The sequence below is a fragment of the Megachile rotundata genome, chromosome 14, assembly GCF_050947335.1.
Source record: "Megachile rotundata isolate GNS110a chromosome 14, iyMegRotu1, whole genome shotgun sequence".
Classification (NCBI taxonomy): Eukaryota; Metazoa; Arthropoda; class Insecta; order Hymenoptera; family Megachilidae; genus Megachile; species Megachile rotundata.
In genome coordinates this window covers 9,838,149-9,858,423 of record NC_134996.1, presented here as the reverse complement: position 1 = coordinate 9,858,423, position 20,275 = coordinate 9,838,149, and the positions used below count along the sequence as shown (strand labels likewise).

At 35.3% G+C, this 20,275-nt stretch overlaps 1 protein-coding gene and 1 long non-coding RNA gene across 11 annotated transcripts in view; one reads left to right on the top strand and one right to left on the bottom strand.

Moving 5' to 3' along the window:
- Positions 1–7,638, bottom strand: part of Ptp36E (protein tyrosine phosphatase 36E) — a 93,955-nt gene extending 86,317 nt beyond the window's left edge. Inside the window, exons 1-2 of one of the 5 annotated variants that reach the window (XM_076539377.1) lie at positions 7,328–7,638; positions 6,876–7,201 (exon numbers count right to left, since the gene is read on the bottom strand). The gene's annotated coding sequence lies outside the window, so the exon portion shown is untranslated. The remainder of the gene's footprint in view (positions 1–6,875; positions 7,202–7,327) is intronic. The other 4 variants (XM_012288913.2, XM_012288909.2, XM_012288914.2 and 1 more) reach the window with 4 other exon arrangements.
- An 8,608-nt stretch (positions 7,639–16,246) lies between these two features.
- LOC105662927 (uncharacterized) lies at positions 16,247–19,765 on the top strand. 6 transcript variants are annotated; one of them, XR_013040528.1, is made up of 5 exons: positions 16,251–16,545; positions 16,601–16,669; positions 16,758–16,963; positions 18,499–18,628; positions 18,726–19,765. It is a non-coding gene; the product is annotated as an uncharacterized LOC105662927 (long non-coding RNA). The 6 variants fall into 6 exon arrangements; XR_013040529.1 differs by having other exon boundaries at positions 16,595–16,669; XR_013040532.1 differs by lacking the exon at positions 16,758–16,963 and having other exon boundaries at positions 16,247–16,545; positions 16,595–16,669.
- Positions 19,766–20,275: the final 510 nt, after the last annotated feature.

Sequence of the window (20,275 nt, the reverse complement as noted above, 5' to 3'; positions counted from 1 at the left end):
AAAAAAGAGTCTCAACTCCTCGAAACACTCAAAGAATGTACAATTAAGGATCATAGAAATGAAAGTTGATTCTTGAATTGCTAAAACGTTACGCTGAGTGCATTTGAACGATTTTTACGGTGGAAAGCACTTAACCTGCGTACATTGCGTTTCCAATCGATTGCGGGAGTAAAAGAGAAACGGATGAAAGGTAATAGAAACATCGTAATCCTTAGAATAGTACATTTCGAGACTTTTAAAATGAATTCTGCCCAAGTGTAGGAATCTCATCAAGTTTTAAGTATAACAGTTTCAATGGTGAGAATGTGTAATGGGTTTTGCGAATACTTGAAACTGAATTTCCGATTTTATGGCAGGGTTGGCGGATTTGGGGAGTTAGGGATTCTGAAGTTTAAGGGTTTGCAAATTTAAGGGATTGCAAGCTCTGGGATTTGGAAGTTTGGGGGGTTGCAAATTTAAAGGTTAGAGAATTTAGGGGTTGGAAAGGGAGAAACTTGAAGAGAATTGGGAAATTTAGGGGTTGGGAAGTTTAGGACTTGGAAAATTTAGGATTTGGGAAAATTAGGAAATGGGAAATGTGGAAATTGGGAAATTTAGAATTTGGGAAAATTAGAAAATGGGAAATGTGGAAATTGGGAAATTTAGGAATTGGAAAATGTGGAAATTGGGAAATTTAGGAATTGGGAAATGTGGAAAATGGGATATATGGAAATTGGGAAATTTAGGAATTGGGAAATGTGGGAATTGAGAAATGTGGAAATTGAGAAATTTAGGGATTGGAAAATGTGGGAATTGGGAAATGTGGAAATTGGAAAATGTGGAATTTGGAAAATGTGGAAATTGGGAAGTGTGGAAATTGGAAAATGTGGAAATTGGGAAATGTGAAAATTGGGAAATGTGGAAATTGGAAAATGTGGAAATTGGGAAATATGGAAACTGGAAAACGTGGAAATTGGTAAATTTAGAAACTTTGTAATTTGTGAGTTTAGAAATTTAAATATTTAAAAGATTAGAAATGTAGATAAAATATTTCTAAATTATTTTATAACTTGCCAAATTCTCCCCACAAAAAATCTACAATCCCAAAAGAATCTATCAATAGCTCTTCAACCCACGATAAATTCCACCTTCACCTCTCCACAAACACCCAAAAATTCCACGATGTCCCACATCCCCAAACGCGTTAATCAAAGAACCATTACCGTCCACTAGAATTTTAATGGCTGAACCTTGACCGTCTATCAAATTAAAGAGAAAGACTACAATGTCAGCCCGACATCTTGCGGTAATTACATTATTCCGGGTGATTTGGTGGCACACGTAGCCGAATCTCGTTTCTTTGAGTGGAACGAATCCGATCCGCGAAAATTAAGAATGCCACGGAACGAAATTTATGGTGGTCGGTCGTCGACTCGAGTTTACGAGCGGTAACACCGTTAGCGCAGTTCGACATTTCTTTTTCGCTTCTTTCGCGGCCATAAATCTGACGATTATCTCGACCAACGTTCCACGAGCGTTTCACTTTTGCGCCCGTATTATCTGCGCTAACAGACTTAACGGCCTCCTCCAGAGAAATCGTGTCAAGCGCTCTTCATTGTCTCGCTTCTATCCACCTAGGGGGCTACACTTTCACCCCCCTCAACCCCACGGTAACAAGATTTTTCAACAAAGATTTCGCGATGCATCTGAAGATAGTTCGCGGTGTTTTCGATTTGGTTACTTTGGAGAGAAACGTTTTATCGCATGGGTTCCTTAGGTATTTTGCACTCCTGTTTGTCAGCTTGGTCTTTCATTATATAGTGTCGGTTCGACACTTGCAATGTATCGAATTAAAGGGTGAAATCTAAGGAAAATTTCTGTGAGCTGATATTTGTGATAGGTGTGATATTTTTGGAGGAATAATTATATTCTTTGAGAGTGCTGGCTGAGTGCTTGATTTTGGAAAGGGGAAGGTCTGACGAAATTTCATGACAGAAAAGTTTTATGAAATGGCGCTTGTGAGGCATCAGATTAAAGGGTGAGGTCTAAGGAAAATTTCCGTAGTCTGGTATTTGTGATAGGTGTGATATTTTTGGAGGAATAATTATATTCTTTGAGAGTGCTGGCTGAGTGCTTGATTTTGGAAGGGGGATAGTCTGACAAAATTTCATGACAGAAAAGTTTTATGAAATGGCGCTTGTGAGGCATCAGATTAAAGGGTGAAGTCTAAGGAAAATTTCTGTAGTCTGGTATTTAGGATAGGTGTATTATTTTTTGAGGAATAATTATATTCCTTGCGAGTGCTTGAGATGAGTGCTTGATCAATGCTTGATATTGGAAAGCGGAAAGTCTAACGAAATTTCATGACATAAAAGTTTTATGAAATGGCACTTGTGATACATCGAATTAAAGATTGAAGTCTAAGGAAAATTTCTGTGGTCTAGTATTTATGATACGTGCATTATTTCCAGAGTAATAATAATATTCCCCAATAACTGCATATCAAGTCCATCATTTCGAAATAGTAAAAGTCCAATAAAATTTCATGACATAAAAGTTTCACCAAATACCACTTATGATACATCAAATTAAAGCTTGAGGACTATACAAAACTACTATAATCCAGTATCTGTGATTGGTGTAATATTCCTTGAGTAATAATAATATTCCTTGTGACTGTATATCAAAAGCTTAACTTTGTTTTAGTAAAAGTCTGTTAAAATTTTATGACATAAAAGTTCCACAAAATACCACTTATAATACACTAAATTACAGCTTGAAGTCTAACAAAAATAACTACGTAATCCTTTCATTAATATTTCCAATACAAAATAAATATCACCTGCAACAAATTCGTTAAGTCAGTTATTAATTTCACTTGTAAACGTATCATCAGAAGCAACGTAGAAACAAGAATTTAATAACAGCAGAATTTCATAAAAGTCGATTGATTCTGCTTGGAAAGTGCTTCGAGTACACCTATCACTTCACCCTACATAGGTCCTCGATAATTTATAGATATGTTTACCGGCGGCAGAGGAAATTTACTCTCATAAATTTACCAGTTTATTTACTCGTATCAGTCTGTGGTATTTAACGGACAGACCAAGATGTGTATCAAATACCCAACTTGATATATTACAGAGAAAAATAGTTACGAATCTGTCAGACTTCTGCATTGAGAGCATTAGCGAATTTATGCAATCATTCTTATCAGACTTAAAACTTTAAGGGGACGGCCATTTTGTACTGTGCATTGATAAAATGTTTATTATCTCTCAGACAACTTTAAGCTTCTATTTAATATGGGCGCCATTTTGTGATACTTTATCTTCAAAATTATGTATGACATGTTCTGCGAAGTTCTTTATTGTTTGCTACATTCAGTCAGCCATTTTGTACAGGAAGTATGCAGTCGTTAGACGCATTTATGCAGTCGCTTTTATTAAGATGCAGTTTTGCTTCAAGCTGCAATTTGAAGTAAAATTCATTGATGTGAGATGGATGTGACACAAGTACTATTTTGTGAAACTTTTGCATTTGGGGAGATGGAATTTGGGAGAGTTAGAATTAGGCAGAATTTGATTTTGGGGGAGATGGAATTTTGGGAAGGTGGGATTTGTGGAAGGTGGAATTTGGAGAAGGTGGAATTTGGGGAAGGTGGAATTTGGGGAAGGTGGAATTTGGGGAAGGTGGAATTTGGGGAAGGTGGAATTTGGGGAAGGTGGAATTTGGGGAAAGTGGGATTTGAAGAAGGTGGAATTTGGGGAAGATGGAATTTGGGGAAAGTGGAATTTGAGGAAGGTGGAATTTGGGGAAGTTGGAATTTGGGAAAGGTGGGACTTAGAGAAGATGGAATTTGGGGAAAGTGGAATTTGGGGAAGGTGGGATTTGAGGAAAGTGGAATTTGGGAAAGGTGGAATTTGGGGAAAGTGGGATTTGGAGAAGATGGAATTTGGGGAAATGGAATTTGTGGAAGATGGAATTTGGAGAAAGTGGAATTTTGGGAAGGTGGAATTTGGAGAAAGTGGAATTTGGGGAAGGTGGAATTTTGGAAAGATAGAATTTAAGGAATCTGGAAATTTGGGAAGGTATAATTTGTAGAAGAAGGAATTTAGAAAAGTGGGATTTGTGGTAGGTGGGACTTAAAAATTCTTGAAATTGAAAAAAATTGATGTGACATAAGTACCAGTTTTCTGATACTTTTCCACCCTAAAATTCTATCAGACTTCCACTGTCCACCATTTTCAACCACATATTAATTACTAAAAGAATATCACAGCGAACGATGAAGTGTTTACACATCCATTTTTACTATGCTTCCACCCTTAATTTAGTATAAGCTCCATTTTGCATGCACTTCGTGATGAAATTACATTAGACCGTCCCAAATCATCCATTTAATATTCATCATGCTAATAATTGTGCTCCTAATTGAGCTATCCACTGATGACCGTCGGATTAATATTCTTAACAGATATTTTCGCATGCTATCCAGCGACTGCTTGAACCCGTATGTTTCGCGATTTAATAGCACGGTAGGTTAACCAGCAACCCCACAGGTATAATTGCCGGTAGCGTAAATCGTCCATTATTCGAATTTCGTCGTTTTCCTCCGGAGAGACGTGACCAGACAAACCGGAGGCGAAAATTCACCGGCGAAGAGCAACAATGTGATTTTTTCTTGTTTCTCGGTGAAATTTTTTGCGTCTAGTTCAATTTTCTATTTCGGGGAAATTATTTAGCTCGAGTATCGGGTACGTGGAAATATTTCGCTCCGAATTTTTTCGCATGATGTTCGCTTCATTATGTAGGTGGTCAGAACCGCGTATCGAACATCGATATTACGTGGTCGAGAGATTGAAGAAGCTGTCCAATTAACGATGGAACGTTTCGTCCGAAAAATGCATCATTACGAATTCGCGTGCATCTGAATGGCTCTGCTCTGAGTTTTTTCTGTGCCAGATAATTCCTTGAGGAGCTCGAAACGCGATATCTGCGTTCCACGTTGATTTGAAACCGATGACGCACCTGGTGCGTCGATCAATATCCGAAGTAGTCCATGACGCACCAGGTGTGTCATTCAATATTTATTCAAAATCGTCTATGACGCACCGGATGCGTCGATTAATATCTATTCGAAATAGTCCATGACGCACCAGGTGTGTCATTCCACAACCATACAAAATCGTACATGACGCACCAAGTGCGTCGTTCGATATCTACTCGAAATTATTCTATGACGCACCAGGTGTGTCGTACAATATTTATTCAAAATCGTCTATGACGCACCGGGTGCGTCGATTAATATCTATTCGAAATAGTCCATGACGCACCAAGTGTGTCATTCCATAACCAGTCGTACATGACGCACCATGTGCGTCGTTCGATATCTACTCGAAATTATTCTATGACGCACCAGGTGTGTCGTTCAATATTTGAAATAGCCCATGACGCACCAGGTGTGTCACTCCATAACCATTCAGAATCATACGTGACGCACCATATGTGTCATTTGATATCTATTCGAAATAACCCATGACGCACCTGATGCGTCGTTCAATATCTATTTGAAATAGTCCATGACGCACCAGGTGTGTCGTTCAATATGTATCCAATATCATTAATGACGCACCACGTGCGTCTTCCAATATCAGCATGAAATAAGTTGTGACGCACCAGATGCGTCTTTCAATATCAGTAGCAAATAACTTATGACGCACCATGTGTGTCTTCCGATATCAATATCAAATAGTACATGACGCACCATATGCGTCTTTCAATATCAATATAAAATAACTAATGACGCACCATATGCGTCTTTCAATATCAACATGAAATAATACATGACGCACCAGGTGCGTCTTCAAAAAGAATATCCGCATGCGAATGAATTGACCGAGCAACAACGACAGCGTGATACTCATCGCATAGTTTCTCACATCCGGTTTCTTAATGGACACTACGAATCGCAATAGACTTGATTGGCAAACGATATCAATACGAAAATAAACAACGACCGTCCGTTCATAGCGACGATTTTTAATTTAGAACTCTAGCCAAGAAACTATAGCAAGCCGCACGTGTTTTATCGAGTCAAAGTTCTGAAACATCGAAGTTGTAACTCGGGCCCACTTACGATTCGAGTATTTTAACAGCTACAGTTTGGTGCACGCCATTTTCCTAACTGCACTCACCCCTTTATTTTGATAACGATATAAATCAAAAGTTTCGAACATCCTCGAGCTATTCTAGTCATGCATACGCAAAAGTTGTTTACTTTGACAATATTGCACTTGAACGGTGATAACGACAACAGTAATATCGATACATCGAATGTTGATAGCATAATCGAGGTAGGAGAGGATATTCATATCTCTGTCGAAATATCGATGATAATAAATCGTAATAAATTTAAGGACTTAATGAAATAAATTTGAGAACTATGAGTAATTAAATGTTTTCGAAAGATGTGCTATATAAATATGTCTGCGATATAAATGTATTTAGTGTGTCGTTTGACAGATTCGTTAAAGAGGTTAAGAATCAAAACCATGAAATATCGACTACACGATTAACCGTTCGAAAATAGAACGGCAGGTGAACAATTTTCAAACACTGCGTGTCATAAATAATGCATTTTATTCGCAAATGCTATATGCGACGCATGATAAATAAATTTTCGCATATTTAAATAAAGTTTCGCGGCAGATTCGCTAGGATCGAAATACTGATGATCCATGCGCAGCTCCCCACCGATAATGGCGCGCACAAATTATAGTGTCAAACTTTTCCACGCTAGCAAGCGATATAAATACGAAAACTACTTCGTCGTCGCGTACGAGCATCCTCGAACATTTATAACGCCAGGATTTGTAGAAATCGTATATACATACCTCCCAGAAGAAACTCGCCAAGAGAACGAACACTTCGGCCGGCAGAAACACTGTCTCGAACTGACGTATACGGCACGCGCGACAACTCGATTGACACCTTTCGATATATCCAATCGTTCGATTGATCGATCGATCGGAACAAGTTTTCAAACACGAAGACTGACACGGAAATAACAAAAGTTCACTTTTGTGTAACAATCAGCTGCCACCAATTTCACGCTCGTTTACCGCTGTCATCGATCCTCGATATATCGATCGTTCGATCTTCGAGAGACACTGCACCGGCAATTATGAAAGTGATCCGTTATATTTTTCTGTATCTAAAACTATTCTATTATTACATGACTTACTTTTTTAACGTAATTGACTTGTAAGGAAATAAATAATAAATGTATCAATTGATTTACATGTATTTCCCTAGAGAGATAAATTCAGTAACGATTGTCACTGACCTTACACGCAACAGAGACAATCGTGCATTTTTCTCGGACCAGTATCAGAATCGCCGGCTCGAGAGGGTGTGCGTTGACAGCGAAAAGAGGCAAACACGAAAATTTCACCGGCAAGAGCTGGAGAGGAAAAAAGCACACACACCACCAGCACGACGACGGCGACGACGACGACGGCGACAACGAAGCGGCGACGACGACGACGACGACGACGGCGGCGGCACGACAACGACGACGTTGACGAGCGCGAGGTCGGAGAGAGACTGACCGGACGACACGCGACGAGTCACCGTCGACGATGAGTCGAGTCGCTCTGACGAGGATCCTGGGGCCATCGGGCTGCCCGTGAGGGGGTGGAGGCGCCGGAGCCCGGGGTGGGGGCCATATAGAGAGAGAGGAACGTTGGTAGGCAACGTGTAGCCGGCGTGCCGGGTAAGGGGAGCGTCGCGGCGCAACGGAGGGGACCGCGGAGTCGGCGTCGGCGTCGGCGTCGCTTCTTTGCCGAGGGCGTGGTCCTGATCGCGACTCTTCGCGAGTTTCCAGATAGAGACCGAGCTTGATACTACTGCCGCTATATTCCTCGATTTTTCTCCTTGCTCCTACATTTTTCGGTGATTCCTTTGTGCATGACGACTGGTTTTGAATTGTGACCTTTCGAGTTCGATTAACTGACAGATAAAGCGACGTCGTAAATTAAAATTGACGATTTTCTTTTGTCGTTTCATTGCCTTTTACTTTATGCATTTAGTCTTATGACTTTTCATGGATTTAATTAGGCTTTTCGTGAATGGGAGATTTTATATTGGGAAATGGTGGATTGGTTTCTGATTTTGAGGATCGGGATTAGTCACGTGACTGGTAGTATTGGGATACTATTTTACTATCAGTACTATTGTATGCTACTATACTGATGTAGTGATGACTACATTTACTGTACTATCTTGTAATACTATTTTATAATATTTTTACTGTACAGTAATAGAAATACTGTTTTATAAGACTGTGCTATTTTATTATCAATATTTTGTATTACTGTACTGTTTTACTCTTGCTATTTCACTATCACTATTTTATACTACTATACTATTTTACTTTTACTATTTTACTGTCACTATATTACTGTACTATTTTATTTTTAGTCGTTTACTGTCACTATACTATTGCACTCTTTTATTTTTACTATTTTACTGTCAGTATACTACTGTGCTATTTTATTTTTACTACTTTACTGTCACTATACTACTGTACTATTTTTCTTCTACTATTTTACTGTCACTATACTACTGTACTATTTTATTCTTACTATTTTACTATCACTATACTACTGTACTATTTTATTTTTACTATTTTACTGTCACTATACTACTGTACTATTTTATTTTTACTGTTTTACTGTCACTATACTACTGTACTATTTTTGTTTACTATTTTACTGTCACTATACTACTGTACTATTTTACTTTTACTATTTTACTGTCACTATACTACTGTACTATTTTACTCTACATTCATCCTTTTCTATTTTATTATATTTTTACACTACTCTACTGTCTGACCACATCATTTACTATTCCGTAAACCTAACCTAACTTAACCATACACGTAAATATTCTACTACCCTGCTCCACAATGCTGCCACATAACTCGTCATATTACATAACCCCAACATTTTTTTTACAACAATTGTCAACGAAATAAAAAATAACAAAAAACTCGTCACATTACATAATCTCGAAATTTTGTTTACAATTGTCAACGAAATAAAGAATGACAAAAATAAAATGGAGAACAATTACTCATTTCAAATGCAATATTTTCGGCTCGGTAAATTCATTACACAGAAGTTCGTTGTTACGTGAAGTAACGAAGCCTAAAAATCTACTGAAACCTTCAACGACGTAAAAAATAACGAAACAAAAGAATATCTGGCGTTTCACTCTGCATAGACGTATATTCCACGAAATACACTGTAATATGAAACACAAATGAATTTCATAATTAATGAACTTATCAGAAGAATTTCTGAATTTTCGTAATTATAATTTTTTGTTACGCTTCCTGAAATTACTGCCAGTTTCCGATATCGCATTACTGGCATAATTATTATTAAACCATTATTAATACACATGTTATTATTAACACTAATTATTACATAATTGATTTGTCTGTTGTCAAAATTACTTGCCAGAATTTAAGAATAAATTTCTTGAACTTGAATAAATTTTTGAACTTAAAAAAATTATAAAAATTTCAATAAATAATGTCAGAATATTTAAAAAAATAATTCGAACTGTATAACGTATTTTATTTTTATTATATCGCTGTGAGAAAATAATTTTAGTGACGTTCAAACATTGATAAAATAAAAACCTTAAATAAATAGAAATTTTCAATCCTCATTATTAAAATTTAAAAAAATAATTCGAACTGTATAACGTATTTTATTTTTATTATATCGCTGTGGGAAAATAATTTTAATGACGTTCAAACATTGATAAAATAAAAACCTTAAATAAATAGAAATTTTCAATCCTCATTATTAAAATTTAAAAAAATAATTCGAACTGTATAACATATTTTATTTTTATTATATCGCTGTGAGAAAATAATTTTAATGACGTTCAAACATTGATAAAATAAAAACCTTAAATAAATAGAAATTTTCAACCCTCATAACTAAAATTAAAAAAAATAAATCGAACTGTATAACATATTTTATTTTTAATATATCACTGTAAAAAAATAATTTTAATGACGTTTAAACACTAATAAAATAGAAACCTTAAATAAATACAAATTTTCAACCCTCATAATCAACTCCCTAATAAAATTTAAAAACAACCATTAACGAACCAACAATTTCCATCGTTATTCTTCTCTTCGATCCATAAACCCAGAAAGTTTCGTGGAAATCGGTAAACAAGACTTCACGACGTGTTTCCTGGTAAATCTACCCGTTAAGTAGTAAAGCCTTAAACTGGTTCCACGATTACGCCGCGCATTTCAGCGTTATAGATTTTAATTAAAAAAAAATACGCGCAATAATTAATGGCAGTAAGGTGCTTGATCCGAGAGGGACATCAAAGACATTTTCACAGATGGAAATATGCTTCCCTAAGACTTTTCAATGGAAACTTGTTTCTTCGGTATCTCCGTCTCTGAAAGAGAAACGGTAATCGTGTTACTTCGGATCTTCAGATAAAGAGGAAACGTCGACGATACTTGAACGGTACCGTCTATTGGAATTGTTGCCATTTTCCGAGGAAAAATTCACTATCGATAATGCGAGAGTGGCGTTATTGGTGCCACGGTATGGGTTAGGGTTTGACGTATGCGACAAATTTTTGAGATATTGGGTTTTGGGGTTGGAGAGATGGGGATTGGGGTTTTGGAATTTTGGGATGGAGGGTGAGGACAGTCTCTTCAACACTTGAGGAAGAGGACAGTTGACAATTTTGAGATTTGGAGGGAAGTGGAATTTGGGGCTGATGGAAGTTAAGAATTTTGGGATTTAGGGAAGGTGGGTTTGGGGGAAGTGGGATTTTGGAGGCTTAGAATTTGGGAGAGGTGGAAGTTGGGAATTTCAGGATTTGGGGCAGATGGAAGTTAAGAATTTTGGGATTTAGGGAAGGTGGGTTTGAGGGGAAGTGGGATTTGGGAGGCTTAGAATTTGGGAGAGGTGGAAGTTGGGAATTTTAGGATTTGGAGGGAAGTGGGATTTCGGATTTGGGAAAGGACGAAGTTGGGAATTTTGGGATTTGAGAAGGTTGGAATTTAGAAGAGTTGTAATTTGACAGAGTTGTAATTTGGAAAAGTTGGAATTTTGAAGAGTTGGAATTTGGAAAAGTTGGAATTTTGAAGAGTTGGAATTTGGAAGAGTTGTAATTTGGAAAAGTTGGTATTTTGAAGAGTTGGAATTTGGAAAAGTTGGAATTTTGAAGAGTTGGAATTTGGAAGAGTTGTAATTTGGAAAAGTTGGAATTTTGAAGAGTTGGAATTTGGAAAAGTTGGAATTTGGAAGAGTTGTAATTTGGAAAAGTTGGAATTTTGAAGAGTTGGAATTTGGAAAAGTTGGAATTTTGAAGAGTTGTAATTTGGAAAAGTTTGAATTTGGAAGAGTTGGAATTTGGAAAAGTTGAAATTTTGAAGAGTTGTAATTTGGAAAAGTTTGAATTTGGAAGAGTTGTAATTTAGAAGAGTTGAAATTTGGAAGAGTTGTAATTTGGAAAAGTTGGAATTTTGAAGAGTTGGAATTTGGAAAAGTTGGAATTTGGAAGAGTTGTAATTTGGAAAAGTTGGAATTTTGAAGAGTTGGAATTTGGAAAAGTTGGAATTTTGAAGAGTTGTAATTTGGAAAAGTTTGAATTTGGAAGAGTTGGAATTTGGAAAAGTTGAAATTTTGAAGAGTTGTAATTTGGAAAAGTTTGAATTTGGAAGAGTTGTAATTTAGAAGAGTTGAAATTTGGAAGAGTTGGAATTTGGAAAAGTTGGAATTTTGAAGAGTTGTAATTTGGAAAAGTTGGAATTTTGAAGAGTTGTAATTTGGAAAAGTTGGAATTTTGAAGAGTTGGAATTTGGAAAAGTTTGAATTTGGAAGAGTTGGAATTTGGAAAAGTTGAAATTTTGAAGAGTTGTAATTTGGAAAAGTTTGAATTTGGAAGAGTTGTAATTTAGAAGAGTTGAAATTTGGAAGAGTTGGAATTTGGAAAAGTTGGAATTTTGAAGAGTTGGAATTTGGAAAAGTTGGAATTTTGAAGAGTTGGAATTTGGAAGAGTTGTAATTTGGAAAAGTTGGAATTTTGAAGAGTTGGAATTTGGAAGAGTTGTAATTTGAAAGAGTTGTAATTTGGAAAAGTTTGAATTTGGAAGAGTTGTAATTTAGAAGAGTTGAAATTTGGAAGAGTTGTAATTTTGAAGAGTTGTAATTTAGAAGAGTTGTAATTTGGAAGAATTGTAATTTGGAAAAGTTGAAATTTAAAAAAACTGGAATTTGTTAAAATTGAAATCCGAAAAGTCCAAATTTAGGAAATTGAAAAATCTGAAAAATGGACTCTGTGAAAAATCTAATATATAAAATATGAACTTTAGCAACTCAGAAACATTTTATCACCCCCATTTTCCAACTTCAAATTTTAAAAACAAATTCTTCCCCACTTTCTACTTCACCTCAATTAATAAACTCGAAAAGGGTCCTCATGAAATCATCCCAATATTTTTAAAACGACAATAATTCTTTATTTGAATATCTCTTGAAAACCAAGAAACACAACCTAGTTTCGCTCGTACCCAATCGATATTTTTGATAAATATTGCAATATTTTTCCTAAAAATACCCCAAAAATGTCTTCCTCAAAAAGAGAATCTTCAACTACAATATTTTAGAAGAAATAATGAAAAATATTAAGAATTCATTCTCTGTTACTCTATTTATTCGACTGTGTACACCGAGAAGTTTTAGTTGGATGAAAATCTAAATGAAAGAAGTAATGACTCTCTGTAATTACGGTGTAATTCAGATGTTATTAATCACGTGGCATAATTATGCTCCCTGCGGTGGTTAAAAAACGTAATAAATTTACGAACTTTCTTTTAATAGACTGGAAGCAATTTTAAATTGTTCAAATGAATTACAAGTATTATTTTGTCAAGGTTTATTTAGGGTCATGATGCTAATAACAGTTTCAAATTTTCAATTTTTTGGAGGGTTAAGGTTATAAAGTGTTAAAAATTCAAGTTTTTTATTTTTTGAGTTTTTGAGGTTTTATGTTCTTAAAATTCTATGTCGGTATATTTTTGGATTTGAAAATTCTGAAATTTTATTTTTGTTTCAAAAATTGTAGAATTCTATCTTATGAAAATTCCATTTTTTTTTTCAAATTTCTATATTCATATATTCTGTTTTCCTCAAATTTCAATTTTTCCAAATTTCAATTTTTCCAAATTCCAATTTTTCCAAATTTCAATTTTGCCAAATTTCAATTTTCCCAAATTCCAATTTTCCCAAATTTCAATTTTGCCAAATTTCAATTTTCCCAAATTCCAATTTTGCCAAATTTCAATTTTCCCAAATTCCACCTTGCCCAAATCCTACTTCCCTCAAATTCCACCTTCCCCAAATTCCACTTACTCCAAATTTCACCTTCCCCAAATTCCACCTTCCCCAAATCCCACTTTACCCACATTCCGTCTTTCCCAAATTCCATCTTCCCCAAATTCCACCTTCTCCAAATTCCATCCCCCAAATTCCATCTTTCCCAAATTCCACCTTCCCTAAATTCCATCTCCCCGAAATTCCAATTATCCCAGATTCTAATTTTGTCGAATCCCCACTCTCCCAAATTCCATCTGTCCCAAATCCCAACTATCCCAAATTCTAATTTTGCCAAATTCCATCTTTCTCAAATCCCAGCTCCCCCAAATCCCAATTATCCTCAATCTCGCTTCCCCCAAATTCTACCTCCCCCAAATCTCACTTTCTAAAATTTAATTCCTAAACTTCCCAAAATCCCCATAACTCCCAAAATTCCCAAAACTCCCCATAATCCCCAAAATTTCCCTAAATTGCCAAAACTCCCAAAATTCCCAAAAGTCCCCAAAATCCCCAAAACTGCCCAAAATTGCCATAACTCCCCAAATACCCGAAATTTCCCTAAATTGCCAAAACTCCCAAAATTGTCAGAAGTCCCCAAAATCCCCAAAACTTCCAAAAATTGCCATAACTCCCCAAATACCCCAAATTTCCCTAAATTGCCAAAACTCCCAAAATTCCCAAAACTCCCAAAAATCCCCAAAACTTCCCAAAATTGCCATAACTCCCCAAATACCCGAAATTTCCCTAAATTGCCAAAACTCCCAAAATTGTCAAAAATCCCCAAAATCCCCAAAACTGCCCAAAATTGCCATAACTCCCCAAATACCCGAAATTTCCCTAAATTGCCAAAACTCCCAAAATTGTCAAAAGTCCCCAAAATCCCCAAAACTTCCCAAAATTGCCATAACTCCCCAAACACCCAAATCCACTTTCACCAATAACCACGAAAAACCCTAAAATCCTACCGACTGTATGCCACATATTAAATCTTGTAACTCTTCCAAAGATTTAATTTATTTAAGTCTCATGTACAGCCGTGAAAACTGAGATAAAATGATACAGCAATATTCTTGTTAATTCGAGCCGTGTATTGACAAACACTTGTACAGTGTATAACGCTGTGGTTACTAACCCTTGGATTTCCCAGACGGCCCGAAACAACCAGTGCCAAATACAATTTAACACCGCTTGCATTTCAATAGGCAACAACCTCTTGAAATATTCCGCGTTTCCAGCAGTGCTAGAATTTATTTTTGTCGATCGATTCCTTTAAAATTAGAGCGATGGGTTTCGAAAATGTTTAGGTACATTGTAGAAAGTAATGATGGAACTTTGATGAAAAATAATAATTTATTTTTTACAGACGACTAATTGAGCGAAGCTCTTATATTTGACTTTGCAACTTCTTTGTCCGCGTTTTTCGTTTGGACCGCACAACCAATTCTCATCAAATTTTGCACGCACATGCGTATGTACATCCGGATGGACATAGAAAAAAAGATTTTTAATCGGACTCGCCACGAACGAACAATCACTGAAAAAACTGATCCTAAAGAGTGAGGGTCCGAACACGCATATAAGGAAAATAAAAAAATGAATATTTCGGCACTTTGACGACGTAGTATGGTTCCTGAGGCATTTAGAAACAAATTTCTATAAGGGTTTGATGCGTTTTGATGCCTAATAAAGCCAGGAAATGAATTTTTGTCGAATTCGGTCGAAAACGGTACAGGTGGCGCCATCTAGCGGCGAGCGGTGAAACTACGAAAAACTAAAATTTCTATTTTCTCCGACATTAGGCAATTTTACGCATTTCTGAGGGTCAGAAATTGTTCTGTGATCTGTCTAGAACCTATATATTGTAGCAAGAACCTCCTCAGAGCGCTAGAAAAGAAAATAGAAAAATAGCTCAAAACATGGACTAAAAAATTGGCGTCCATCTAGCGGTGAAAGTTGGAACTACTAAAATATAAAAATGCGATTTTCACGAAAATTAGCGAACTTTGAGTACTTCTGAGGCTCAGAAAGTGTTATGTGATCGCATTAGAAGGAAAATAAAGCAATAAATGTTTCCTAAAGGCTTTAATAAAGAAAATAAAAAAAATGTCATTTTATGGAGAAAATTTGTGGCGCCATCTAGCGGCGAAACTGTGAACTAAACTGAAAAATCGTATGCCCGTACACGCGTTAAGGAAAAATATAAAAAGTAATATTTCGCAACTTCGACCACGTAGTATGCTTCCTTAGACATTTCAAAGCAATTTTTGTTGAATAAGTTATTCATTTTTTTGCCTATTAAACCTGCAAATTCAATTTTTATTCGACCCCTTTACTGCGTGTTCGGGCATACGTTTTTTCAGTTTAGTTCGCAGTTTCGCCGCTAGATGGCGCCACAAATTTTCTCCATAAAATGACATTTTTTTTATTTTCTTTATTAAAGCCTTTAGGAAACTTTTATTGCTTTATTTTCCTTCTAGTGCGATCACATAACACTTTCTGAGCCTCAGAAGTACTCAAAGTTTGCTAATTTTCGAGAAAATCGCATTTTTATGTTTTTGTAGTTCCAACTTTCACCGCTAGATGGACGCCAATTTTTTAGTCCATGTTTTGACCTATTTTTCTATTTTCTTTTCTAGCGCTCCGAGGAGGTTCTTGTGGCATTATATAGGTTCTAGAGAGGTCGTAGAACAATTTCTGACCCTCAGGAATGCGTAAAATTGCCTAATTTCGGAGAAAATCGAAATTTCAGTTTTTTCGTAGTTCCGCCGCTCGCCGCTAGATGGCGCCACCTGTACCGTTTTCGCCCGAATTCGACAAAAATTCATTTTCTGGCTTTATTAGGCATCAAAACGCATCAAACCCTAATAGAAATTTGTTTCTAAATGCCTCAGGGACCATACTACGTCGCCAAAGTGCCGAAATATTCATTTTTTTATTTTCCATATGTTCGGAACCTCGTTTTAAACGCGCGGGAAAATCCAAATTTTTGAATTTTACTTTGTTTTGACTGTATGCATAAGTCCGTAAACATTATTGAAAATAGCAAGTTAAAATTGGGAGATATAATTCATACTACATTCAAATATAGTTAAGAGAATATTCAATATATGAATGAGTCTAAATTTTACAGGTAATTTAATTTAGAAACAGATGTAATAATTCAACTAACAATTGTGAAGTTACAGCTAACCTCAAAATGGAAAATGAGAAGTTTGAGAATGTAAAATGATGCAAATTGCGTGTTTGAAAATTTGGTAAAGTTCAACACTTAAGATGAAAATTTATTTAGCAATTCGTACATTGCGCCGAAGTAAAAATACATAATTACTTACCATTCATTAGATAATTATTTTTGTATAAGGGAACATTAATTAAGAGACAAGATATTCGTGTTACAAATGATTATATTTCACTTTATGTTACAAAAAGAATCTCTAATACGAGTAATATCCCGGTTTAATAACGTTTAACACCAGATACACTGTCGTGTATCTATCTTGCACGTGTTTCGGATCGTCTCCTCTGCATAAATGTCGTTGAACATCTACGTAAGTGTCTACTATCGATAATCTAATTAACACGATGCTCACGTCTTGATTAAGTTCGTGATAATAAACGTGAAAGTGGGGGGAAAAAAGGTCGCGAAGGTTCACTACGAATATTCCTGCATTGAATTTCTTCGGTCGTATTTCACTACACGATTACAGATGGTGTTCCTTATGATTAAATGTAGCTACGTACACGGCTACCAAGAAGAAAATATACGAAAGTCGTTCAGAAATACAAATCATCGCCGCTAATTCCTCTGTCTTATCGTACGTCGAAACGATGGCGTTACACTAAATGTGCATTTACATTATTTACAATGACTTTGGGTCCATTGTTCGAGCACGCTGTCAGACTAAAGAGACTACGTTGTTCATTGATTTTGAACGTTCTTCAATGGAAAAGAATATTTTAAATTAATTCATTACAAGAAAGCGTACAATATTACTGTACTTTTATGCTTTTGGTCTCTTCGCTATCTTACTATTACATTTTAAGTCAATATATGACTTTAAATTATTATAACATTTGTAGAATATCATTAAGTAACGTATTAAAGCAAAACTTATGTAAATGATGTACAAAATGATGTTATAAAATGGTGTTATAAAATGATGTTACAAAATGATGTTATAGAATGATGTTATAAAATGATGTTACAAAATGATGTTATAAAATGATGTTTTAAGTGATGTTACAAAATGATGTTATAAATGATGTCTCAAATAATGTTATATTACAATGTTATAATATTATAATGTCATAATAAAATGTTATAATGTTATAAAATAAATGATGTTATTCTATAATGTTATAATATTCTAATGTCATCATAAAATATTATGATGTTATAAAATAACATCATTTAATAACATAAAATGTAATAACATAAAACAATGTAAATTATGTTGCAGCTCTTTAAACAAAGAACTCCTACATTAATGATAAATATCAAAATTATAAATACATGACGTTACGTTGATATAAATACAAAATGCATAAAGTATGCAGACCTTAAATATTCTGAGCAACTTTATATAATGTATCTAATAGTGTATCTAATTAAAAATGATAGTCTTCAACATTGAAAAACGTTCACGGTGAAATGGTAGACAATGATGAATAACGCTCGCAGTAGAAAAAACCAACATAGAGAATTGATTTCATCTCTCAAAATTTTTTCGCTAAATTCACACGTGGACCCTGTTAAGGTGCAATAGAATACCCGAACGTCGACGTTCGCTTCGCATCGGCCGGAAGTACATGTACAACCGAATCGTATTCCCCTAGAACGCATCCTTACATTATTTCCCCAACCCATTGATAATTCCAGCACAAATTACACGCAATCGGTTAAATCGCTTAACCTACGCCATTACAGCTAACTCGGCACTCCAACGTTCTTTACTCCTAATGTTCGTACAGTATGTTCGTAGCTTGTCGTACAACCGGAAGTAATCTCATTCTTACACTTTGACGACCTTCGTTACAATTTTTTGCAATTTAACTTATTCAAAAATATAATGTTATTTTACAGTATTGAAACTATACACTGAAGTATTACACTTATGAAGAAAATTGGACAACAAAGTATTACACTTATGAAGAAAATGCAATACAAAATTGGTCTCAACTTTCAAGGTCAAGGTCACAACCCAACACCGAAGGTAATACAATTTCTACAATATTTGTCAATTATTTCTCCAAATTAAACTCGTCAAAATGTCGAACAGAATATCTTTCCAATTGTACCACAAATTACAGGTCACAATGTATAATATCTAAGCCAAACGTGCACACCATCGCCAGGAAGGGAGCCAGAATTGGGACGCAATCAGAGCTTTTCATGGAAGCCTTGAGCAAAAATCTGCCTGTCTAACATACATCCTGGTTATCACAATTCCGTGTCCAGCTCGACAGGCAGACATTTGACGTTTATTGTTCTTAATAATCCTCTTAAATGGACCTTTTTCTTATCTCTTTTTTTCTTTAAATTACATTGAATCATCTTTTCGATCAAGTTCCACGCGAATGTAAAAATATAACGGTTTCAACGTGTTCGATATAACGTTAAATGATCGTTTAGACAATTTTTCTTAATCGTATAAGCTCGATGAAGAATAGAGGACATGTGAATAGTTTAACCTTGTTCTTACAATTTTTTTATGTTGATTCAGAGACGGATACAGAAACTCAGTTTTCAATTTTGCAGCTTGGTCATTTTGGAGTTTTTTAAGTTCAGAATTTTTAAAGTTTATAAACTGTAGTATGTTAAGGTTTCTCTCTGAATCCGTCACTGTATCAGTTATAAGCCAAATGAACCAAAATGTTACATACACATTACTGATAGCCTTTAATTTTATTTAGAATTAAAAACTCTATTATCTGGTCACATTATATAAAGCAAGAGACAATAACTGGAACCACAAAAAATGTTCGTTATTGTCGAATAAATTTTCATATCAGTTTAAACTTAACCAGTTTCACATATCAGAAAGCAGATTATGGACGAAAGGAGACTTCTCCTTTTAATTAACATTCTATATCTGTAACAGAAAGAACTACGGGCTCTTCAGAGATTTCAACAGGATATAATGTCTACAAAGAGTTCGGTACATGTATAACGTGAAGGAACTTCGTGAAGGACGTCAAGTGTGTGTGAAGGGAATAAGATCCCTCGAAAGGACAGAATCTTTGGCAAGTGTCACAGCTTGCGCTTTGACGACTTAATTTCGTTCAGTTACATCGCATTGAAGATACTCGTATTACCAGAACTGTTCAGATTTCAAATGCAACCCTTTGAGGTTTAATTATTACTATACATCTAGTCCACTACTTAATACAATTTTAATTCAATGTTTACTTGTTTCAGAAATAATGATGGTATAAAAATGTACGATTAATACTGATAATGGTATATGAGTTATTTAAATTGTATGACTATATTTGGTACTCGAAATTCTCAGGAGTATACAGACGTTCAAGATAGACTCAACGCTTAAATATTTCAGATAGGTCACTCATTCGGATAGTCAGGTACTCAAAAGTACTCAACACTAAACGAAAGTTTAATTTAAAGAATCAATTGGTATCAGTATTATTAGAGTATGATTAAATACACTATGAATTTAATTCTACCATCTCACACGCTATGAAATTGCCATCATAAATATACTATGACCTGCTATAAATACTCTATGAAAATTTAATTCCGTATCCAAATTGTTATCGAGTCTACGACTAATGAGTCTAAATATACGTCGCACCGCAAAGGGTTAATTTACGTAACAATGAAGGTTACAAATTTGAGATTC